This window comes from Bufo gargarizans, chromosome 8 (assembly GCF_014858855.1).
Source record: "Bufo gargarizans isolate SCDJY-AF-19 chromosome 8, ASM1485885v1, whole genome shotgun sequence".
NCBI lineage: Eukaryota > Metazoa > Chordata > Amphibia > Anura > Bufonidae > Bufo > Bufo gargarizans.
In genome coordinates, this window is record NC_058087.1 from 88,922,656 (window position 1) to 88,933,386 (window position 10,731).

Genomic DNA, 10,731 nt, shown 5'->3' on the forward strand with positions numbered 1-10,731 from the left:
TTCGCAAATTATCGAAATTGCAATATTCACAATTAATATTCGCTATGCAAATATTTGCGCTCAACACTAGTTACTACCCTCCCCGAACTGTAACGGGGGCCACCGTATTGACTCCTCATGGAGTTGCAACCCATCACCACTCTGTGACTGACCACTATGTTAACTCCTCATGCGGTTGCCACCTCACCACTCTGTGACTGAGCCATTATGTTGACTCCTCATGCGTTTGCCACCCTCCCCACTCTGTGACTGACCATTGTTTTGACTCCTCATGCTGTTTCCACCTTCCCGCTCTGTCATGGGGCCACTGTGTTGACTCCTCATGCGGTTGCCACCCTCACCACTCTGTGACAGGGCCACTAATGTCTCTGTTTGGCCTTTTTGACATCACCGTTTATTTTACCCTTCTTCTGATCTGTCAGAAGAATGGAAAAATAAAAAACACAATGGATCCTGTCTTTCCAGCATCCATAAGGCCTCTATCATACAGTCACTATTTAGCATCAGGATTTTCTCATGATTTGGAAGCCAAAAGAAGGAGTGGGTGCAAAACACAGAAGACATGCAAATATTCCAATCATGTGTCATCTCTGTTTTAAATCTACGGTACTCCTGTTTCTTTTTTGGCCTTAGCAATACTGATCGATAACTGACCAAATTCTGACCATGTGAAGGCGGATGCTCAAAAGACAGGATCCTTTTTTTTGGGGTTGTTCTTGTGACTGATCAGAAGAAGGGAAAAATAAACAGTGACATCAACACAAACTTACTGCTGATAACCTCTCCACTCTGTTATTGGCCCTCTACTTGTATCAATAGACTGTAGAAATCTATGTGGAATCAGCAGACTGCTTAGAAGTAAGTGCACTCTTTCACTGTATGGTAGAATCTTGAGCCAAAGCACAGTTCTTTATACCTCACACTATCATTGGACACTGGATGGCTCAAGGGGCTTACAGGGCGGACCAAGCAAGAGGCTGAGAGGAGTTATCTAAGAAGAAGGCTAGAACAGTTCAGAAGGAAAGGTGTAGAGTAAAAAATATACATAAACCTCTCAAATGTATGTATACTAATACCAGAAGCCTGACTAATAAAACTGGTGAACTGGAATTAGTGATGTGTGAGGAGGACTATGACATAGTGGGAATTACTGAGACATGGCTGGATGATAGCTATGACTGGGCAGTTAATGTACAGGGTTACAGTCTGTTTAGAAAGGATCGTCAAAACCAGAGAGGGGTCTGCCTTTATGTAAAGTCCGGTCTAAAGACCACACTCCATGAAGATATAAGTGAGGGACATGAACATGTGGAGTCACTGTGGGTGGAGATACATGGCGCTAAAAACAATAATAAATTACTAATAGGAGTTTACTATAAACCACCTAATATACCAGAGTCCACAGAAAATCTACTACTAAACGAGATAGACGAGGCGGCAAATCATAATGAGGTGGTTATTATGGGGGACTTCAACTACCCAGATATAGACTGGGAAACTGAAACTTGTATATCTCATAAAGGAAACAGGTTCTTGGCAATAACCAAAGACAATTACCTCTCCCAACTGGTTCGGGACCCGACTAGAGGGACGGCCATACTGGACTTAGTATTAACCAATAGGCCTGACAGAACAACAGACGTGCAGGTTGGGGGACACCTGGGAAATAGTGACCACAAAGTAATAACCTTCCAATTATCATTCAAAAGAGCGTTTCTACAGGGAGGAACAAAAATACCAAACTTCAAAAAAGCTAAATTTAGCCAACTAAGAGAGGCCATAGGCCTAACTAAATGGGATAAAGTCCTCACAAATAAAAATACAGCCACAAAATGGGATATCTTTAAAAGCATCCTAAAATCTCATTGTGAGAGGTACATACCGTATGGGAATAAAAGGTTAAGGAACAAAAAGAAACCAATGTGGATAAACAGAACTGTAAAGAAAGCAATAAATGACAAAAAGAAAGCATATAAAACACTAAAACAGGAAGGTAGCACGGAAGCACTGAAAAACTATAAGGAAAAAAATAGAACATGTAAAAAACAAATAAAAGAGGCCAAACTAGAGACTGAGAGATTAATTGCCAAAGAGAGTAAAACTAACCCTAAAATGTTCTTCAATTATATAAATGTTAAAAAGTATAAATCTGAAGGTGTCGGCCCGTTAAAGAGTAATGAGGGGGGAGTCGCAGAGAGCGACGAGGAGAAAGCAAAGCTGTTAAATATTTTTTTCTCCAATGTATTCAGTGAGGAAAATAAACTGTCAGATGACATGCCGAATGTTGAAATAAATTCCCCATTAAAAGTGTCCTGTCTGACCCAGGAAGAAGTGCAACAGCGACTTAAAAAGATTAAAATAGACAAATCGCCAGGACCGGATGGCATACACCCCCGTATCCTAAGTGAATTAAGTAATGTCATAGCCAGACCCTTATTTCTGATATTTGCAGATTCTATATTGACAGGGAATGTCCCACAGGATTGGCGCATGGCAAATGTGGTGCCAATATTCAAAAAGGGTCCAAAAACAGAGCCTGGAAACTATAGGCCGGTAAGTTTAACATCTGTTGTGGGTAAACTGTTTGAAGGTTTTCTGAGAGATGCTATATTAGAGCATCTTAACGTAAATAAGCAAATAACGCCATATCAGCATGGCTTCGTGAGGGATCAATCATGTCAAACTAATTTAATCAGTTTCTATGAGGAGGTAAGTTCTAGACTTGACAGCGGCGAATCAATGGATGTCGTGTATCTGGACTTCTCCAAAGCATTTGACACTGTACCACATAAAAGGTTAGTATATAAAATGAGAATGCTCGGACTGGGAGAAAACGTCTGTATGTGGGTAAGTAACTGTCTCAATGATAGAAAACAGAGGGTGGTTATTAACGGTACACACTCAGATTGGGTCACTGTCACTAGTGGAGTACCTCAGGGGTCAGTATTGGGCCCTATTCTCTTCAATATATTTATTAATGATCTTGTAGAAGGCTTGCATAGTAAAGTATCAATTTTCGCAGATGACACTAATCTGTATAAAGTAATTAACACTGAAGTGGACAGTATACTACTACAGAGGGATCTGGATAGATTGGAGGCTTGGGCAGATAAGTGGCAGATGAGGTTTAACACTGACAAATGTAAAGTTATGCACATGGGAAGGAGTAATGCAAGTCATCCGTACTTATTAGATGGTAAAACACTCGGTAACACTGACATGGAAAAAGATCTAGGAATTTTAATAAACAGCAAACTAAGCTGCAAAAAACAGTGTCAGGCAGCTGCTGCCAAGGCCAATAAGATAATGGGTTGCATCAAAAGGGGCATAGATGCCCGTGATGAGAACATAGTCCTACCACTTTACAAATCATTAGTCAGACCACACATTGAGTACTGTGTACAGTTCTGGGCTCCAGTGAACAAAGCAGACATAGCAGAGCTGGAGAGGGTCCAGAGGAGGGCAACTAAAGTAAAAACTGGAATGGGGTAACTACAGTACCCTGAAAGATTATCAAAATTAGGGTTATTCACTTTAGAAAAAAGACGACTGAGAGGAGATCTAATTAATATGTATAAATATATCAGGGGTCAGTACAGAGATCTATCCCATCATCTATTCATTCCAAGGACGGTGACTGTGACGAGGGGACATCCTCTGTGTCTGGAGGAAAGAAGGTTTGTACACAAACATAGAAGAGGATTCTTTACGGTAAGAGCAGTGAGACTATGGAACTCTCTGCCTGAGGAGGTGGTGATGGTGAGTACAACAAAGGAATTCAAGAGGGGCCTGGATGTATTTCTGGAGCGTAATAATATTACAGGCTATAGCTACTAGAGAGAGATCGTTGATCCAGGGATTTATTCTGATTGCCTGATTGGAGTCGGGAAGGAATTTTTATTCCCCTAAAGTGAGGAAAATTGGCTTCTACCTCACAGGTTTTTTTTGCCTTCCTCTGGATCAACTTGCAGGATGACAGGCCGAACTGGATGGACAAATGTCTTTTTTTGGCCTTATGTACTATGTTACTATGTAAGGCAAAGCGGCCTGGGCACTTATAGCCTGAACGCCACCCCTGGGCACTTGTGATCCCTCATTTACATATGAATAAAACAGCTATTTTGCCTCTGTTGTAATTCAAAACAGCACAACGAAGGTACCATTTGACTCATGTATAGTTATGCTACAGCGCTATGTAAGCGGTCTATAATGTCAAATTGTGGTGACAGACTCCCTTTAAGTTCCCAGTCAGCCCCTGTCCATGACTTTTTTTTTCTATGTGTGAGGGCTTGAGTTTTGTGCGTGACTTGTATTTTAATTGGTATCATTTTGGAGTAAATTACGCTTTTTATCACTTGTTATTAAAGGGAACCTGTCACCTGGATTTTGGGTATAGAGCTGAGGACATGGGTTGCTAGATGGCCGCTAGCACATCCGCAATACCCAGTCCCCATAGCTCTGTGTGCTTTTATTGTGTAAATAAAACAATTTGATACATATGCAAATATGAGTCAGAGCTTGAAAATATGACTCTTCTCTGGTCACACAAGTAAGACATGACTCTTTTATGTTAATTTGCATAAAAGTCGGGAAGTAAAAAAATGCTTAATACTTATTGAATTCATCTGCAAATAAACTTCAAGAGGTAGTCACCTGAAATGGTCTTCCAACAGTCTTGAAGGAGTTCCCAGAGATGCTTAGCACTTGTTGGCCCTTTTGCCTTCACTCTGCGGTCCGGCTCACCCCAAACCATCTTGATTAGGTTCAGGTCCGGTGACTGTGGAGGCCAGGTCATCTGGCGCAGCACCCCATCACTCTCCTTCATGGTCAAATAGCCCATACACAGCCTGGAGGTGTGTTTGGGGTCATTGTCCTGTTGAAAAAATAAATGATGGTCCAACTAAACGCAAACCGGATGGAATAGCATGCCGCTGCAAGATGCTGTGGTAGCCATGCTGGTTCAGTATGCCTTCAATTTTGAATAAATCCCCAACAGTGTCACCAGCAAAGCACCCCCACACCATCACACCTCCTCCTCCATGCTTCATGGTGGGAACCAGGCATGTAGAGTCCATCCGTTCACCTTTTCTGCGTCACACAAAGACAAGGTGGTTGGAACCAAAGATCTCAAATTTGGACTCATCAGACCTTAGCACAGATTTCCACTGGTCTAATGTCCATTCCTTGTGTTCTTTAGCCCAAACAAGTCTCTTCTGCTTGTTGCCTGTCCTTAGCAGTGGTTTCCTAGCAGATATTCTATCATGAAGGCCTGATTCACACAGTCTCCTCTTAACAGTTGTTCTAGAGATGTGTCTGCTGCTAGAACTCTGTGTGGCATTGACCTGGTCTCTAATCTGAGCTGCTGTTAACCTGCGATTTCTGAGGCTGGTGACTCGGATGAACTTATCCTCCGCAGCAGAGGTGACTCTTGGTCTTCCTTTCCTGGGGCGGTCTGCATGTGAGCCAGTTTCTTTGTAGCGCTTGATGGTTTTTGTGACTGCACTTGGGGACACTTTCAAAGTTTTCCCAATTTTTCGGACTGACTGACCTTCATTCCTTAAAGTAATGATGGCCACTCGTTTTTCTTTACTTAGCTGCTTTTTCTTGCCATAATACAAATTCTAACAGTCTGATCAGTAGGACTATCAGCTGTGTATCCACCTGACTTCTCCACAACGCAACTGATGGTCCCAACCCCATTTATAAGGCAAGAAATCCCACTTAATAAACCTGACAGGGCACATCTGTGAAGTGAAAACTATTTCAGGTGACTACCTCTTGAAGCTCATCAGGAGAATGCCAAGAGTGTGCAAAGCAGTAATCAAAGCAAAAGGTGGCTACTTTGAAGAACCTAGAATATGACATATTTTCAGTTGTTTCACACTTTTTTGTTAGGTATATAATTCCACATGTGTTAATTCATAGTTTTGATGCCTTCAGTGTGAATCTACAATTTTCATAGTCATGAAAATAAAGAAAACTCTTTGAATGAGAAGGTGTGTCCTAACTTATGGGCTGTACTGTATATATATATATATATTATTTTTTTATTTTTTATTTTTTTTACAGTGTTTAGCGTAGGGGAGAATTTACATGATATTTATTTAGTGCAGGACATTAAGGACACAGTGATATCAAACATATGGGAGAGTATTTTGTTGGAAATTTTTTTAAATTGAAAAGCGTATTTTTTAATTTAATAAATGTGTTTTTTTACATTTGATTGTTGCCACTTAATAGTCCCACAAAGAAACTATACTATTTTAATTTGAGTGCTTTACTGACATTGATGAGCAGGCTGCGCACAGGCACAGCCTGCTGGAAAATACTCAGGGCTGGCTTGGGGCTTATATCAAACCCCAGTCAGCCTTTACACACCGGCACCCCGCAATCGCATTTGCAGGGTGCCAATGGGAGACAGAGGGAGTCAGCTCCCTCTGTCACTGCTTTACATGCGGTGGGCGCCATTAAACAGCCCGGATTGGCACTCCTGCCGGTCCGACCTGTTAGAGGAGGAAACCGGCTCTCTTGTGATAGCTGAGCCCCTGGTCCCTGCTGTACAGGGAACCAGTACAAGATTTAGACTGGGCCTGAGGCCCCTTAGTGTCTGCCGTAAAAAGGCGTATGGATGGTCACTAAGGGGGGGGGTAAAGGGGCTATCCCATGACTAACGTAACAAATAAAAATCAGACATCATATAGTACACAACAATCTCTTTCTAAGAAAACTAGAAATAGGACTGTAGCTCACATGGATCTAGAGATCTCCCTATTCATTACTCTACTAGAATTATATCAAGCTGACAGCTCAAGGGGATTGTCCTTTCTGCTGCAACTAGGGGAGAAGATGGCCATGCTTTCCTCATCACAACTTAGGAGGCAGTTAAAAGATTAAAAAGATTAAACAGAGCATCTGCGACCTTCTTATTGAGCCAAAGAAATAAGAAAAAAAAACTAACATCAGGTGAATACAAATGCATTTTATTGAATAACTCAATTTAGTGACTGTGCTAATTTTTTTTTATTAGATACAAATATAAAATAATTCAGATCCAGATGCTGGTTTGTAAATTATAGAATATATTTATTTGGAAATCCCCTTTAAGTCCAATATGCATAAAAACATGTATGGTAGCTACTGGACCACTAGACCCAGTATAGGGTCTAGTGGTTGGTAGTAAAGTGCTATAACTGCCACCTCTAAAACAAACATTTAGTACTTTGTAGATATAGGGTTATTTATTGTTATTTTATTTATGTGTGGAACATCCATATAAATGTTATTATATGAGATTTGGAATTCAAACAGGGCCAGCAGAGAACGATTCCGTTCCCTGGCCCTGTCAATCAGAATGCGGAGGGGGCGTCATTAGGATCGGAGGATGCGGCTGCTACCAGCAAGTAGCCGTCCTACTTGCTGGTAGCAAGGTAATTTACATATTATAAAAATAGCTTTTTATCAAATTCTACTGAACCAAAATGATTATTTAGCTTATGTATGCAGAGCTCGCAGTATAGGGATTATTATTAACAAATAATTAAAAAACGGTTTAGTGGGCTGAAAGAAGCCCTTTAAGACATACTTACAGGAATTGTACTTTTTGACATATATAAAGCTGGCTATACTCTTTAGCTATTCCTGCCAACCATACATACATACATAAAATTAAGGGATTTCTGTTCTTAGACAGATGTGTTTAGACATTAGGGGGTAAACTGTTGCCAGACACCTCTGGCAGTGTGTTACATACATGTATCTTCCTTCAGAACAAAGGACCAGAAATGCTGAAATGTAAGGCGTCCAAACTTTTTTTTCCTCCCAACATCTGCTATTGGGAGAGAGTACAGACACCCTAAACATAATAGATGGTTGGCCCATCCTGCCAAAATGAATGGCTTCAGCTAACATTTATCTAATATCTATGGTCATCTTAAGCTTAATACTGTTCTTCAGAAACATGGCAAAATTTTATAATTTAGTTATGAAATGGACGTACAGTTGTGTTCAAAATAATAGCAGTGTGCTCAAAAAAGTGAATAAAGCTCAAAATCCTTCTAATAGCTTTTATTTCCATACACACAAATGCATTGGGAACACTACACATTCTATTCCAAATCAAAACACGAAGAAAATTATATCAAATTTGTATTGTTTCCAAAAAATGTTGAAGAAAGGTGAATATTAGACTGTTCAAAAAATAGCAGTGTTTGTACTCTTCTTTACAAACTCAAACATTCACTATATAAACTGAAAAATTTTGAAGATTTTGCTTTCCTTTGAATCACTTAACTAATATTTAGTTGTATAACCACTGTTTCTGAGAACTGCTGTACATCTGTGTTGCATGGAGTCAACCAACTTCTGGCCCTGTGAACAGGTATTCCAGCCCAGGATGATTGGACTACATTTCACAGTTCTTCTCTATTTCTTGGTTTTGCCTCAGAAACTGCATTTTTGATGTCACCCCACAAGTTTTCTATTGGATTAAGATCCGGGGATTGGTCTGACCACTCCATAACGTCAATCTTGTTGGTCTGGAACCAAGATGTTACACGTTTACTGGTTTGTTTGGGACCGTTATCTTGTTGGAACACCCATTTCAAGGGCATTTCCTTTTCAGCATAAGGCATCATGACCTTTTCAAGTATTAAGATGTATTCAAACTGATCCATGATCCCTAGTATGCGATAAATAGGCCCAACACCGTAGTATGAGAAACATCCCCATATCATCATGCTTGTGCCACCATGTTTTACCGTCTTCACAGTGTACTGTGGCTTGAATTCAGTGTTTAGGGGTCGTCTGACAAACTGTAACCTCTTCAGCATGTGTCTTTTTTTCAACAGTGGGACTTTGCGGGGGCTTCTTGCAGATAGCTTGGCTTCACATAGGCGTCTTCTAATTGTAACAGTACTCACAGGTAACTTTACACCTTCTTTGATCTTCCTGGAGCTGATCGTTGGATGAGTTTTTGCCATTTTGGTTATTCTTCTATCCATTCGAATGGTAGTTTTTCCTTTTCTTCCATGTCTTTCAGGTTTTGGTTGCCATTTTAAAGCATTTGCAATCATTTTAGCTGAGCAGCCTATCCTTTTATGCACTTCATTATATGTTTTCCCCTCTCCAATCAACTTTTTAATCAAGGTACACTGTTCTTCTGTACAATGTCTGGAACGACCCCTGTTCCTCCGAATTTCAGAGAGAAATGCACTGTAGCCAGCATGTACAACATTTGCTGCCTTCCTTCCTTAAATAAGGGCAATAATTGCCACCTGTTTTTCAAAGAATGAATGACCTTACTCATTGAATTCCACACTGTTATTATTTTGAACATGCCCCTTTCAATAAGTGATTGAATTACAGAGAATCAGCACCATGCATGTCATGACTGTTGGGTCTGTTGGTTTTCTATTACTCTACTACACCTGCTAGTAAATTATTTGCCATGTAGAAATATCATTTCTACCAAAAACTGTGATTGATCAGGTTAGTGATGTCTGACTGCTATTATTTTGAACAAAACTGTAGAACAGACTGTAATAAACAGTAATTACCGCGTCTTACTAGTTCTACTTATATTTGTATTGCAAACATTTAAAAAACTTACAAAAAAGATTTTAAAGAGTGGAACATTGCTTCAATTTATTTAATAGATTTGTCTTTCATACCTGGGCCATCCCAGCCATGGTGGCATCTGGTCCTCAGCAGTTATCGGCATCTATGGCAAAAGAGAGAAAATTAGATGTGGTGTGGAATTCTGTAGCCCTATAGTGCTAGCTACATGACTCTCATTATTTTATTGGACATACACTTGTATAAAACATAGACATCCGTATACATAAGCAGCATTAAATCGCACAGGATGATCTCCGCAGGTCTGTCACATTATATTACATGTAGCTTTGCAATAAATTCCCAAGCTGTGTAAAGGGTAACAGTCACAGCCATCAGTAAAAGTATATAAAGTGCATAGTGCATCAGCTAAAAAATGACATAAGGGAAAAGCAGGCAGTAAAGGTAAATACAGACAAAACAGTCCTGGATCCCAACACGTGTTTCGTGGTCGCTTTCTCAAGGGATACTGATAGTGTGTTTGAACTGGTCATATATAGTCTGCAAATTTAGGTAGATTACCATCACATGGGTTGCATATTAACGTCCAGTGGCGAAAACCGGACGTGCGATGCGTTCCACACTGGAACGCATCGGACCACTTCCGGTTCCGTCGGTGTCCAGACACTCCTCTCATTCTATATGATTGAAATCATACTGGGGCAGAAAAACTCACAAATAAATCTATTCAAAATGAGGGACCATAAGCTCCTGCACTTAGGGATGAATTAGCGGTGGGCAGAAGCAGAGTACTCCATCAGGAAGCGCATCGCGCACCTGGATATCCGGTATGCGTTCCACCGTGGAACGCATAGGCCCTGTAACCAATCGGCTCAGTCTCCTAGGGCAGACAGAGACGCATTGCCTATGAAATGCATAATGCGTTCCAAGCTGGAATGCACTCGATATCGGCCATCATTACGAATATATAAATAAATAGAAGTAGCGCTCATCTAGACACCTATCTCTCTCCACAGACACACACAATATATCTCCCTATACACCAAAGAAAGTATATATTTATGCCTAAGGCTACTTTCACACTAGCGTTCGATCGGATCCGTTCCAGAGTTATATGATGTGATGAACCTTACTAATTTATTACCGTCCTTTTGTTTG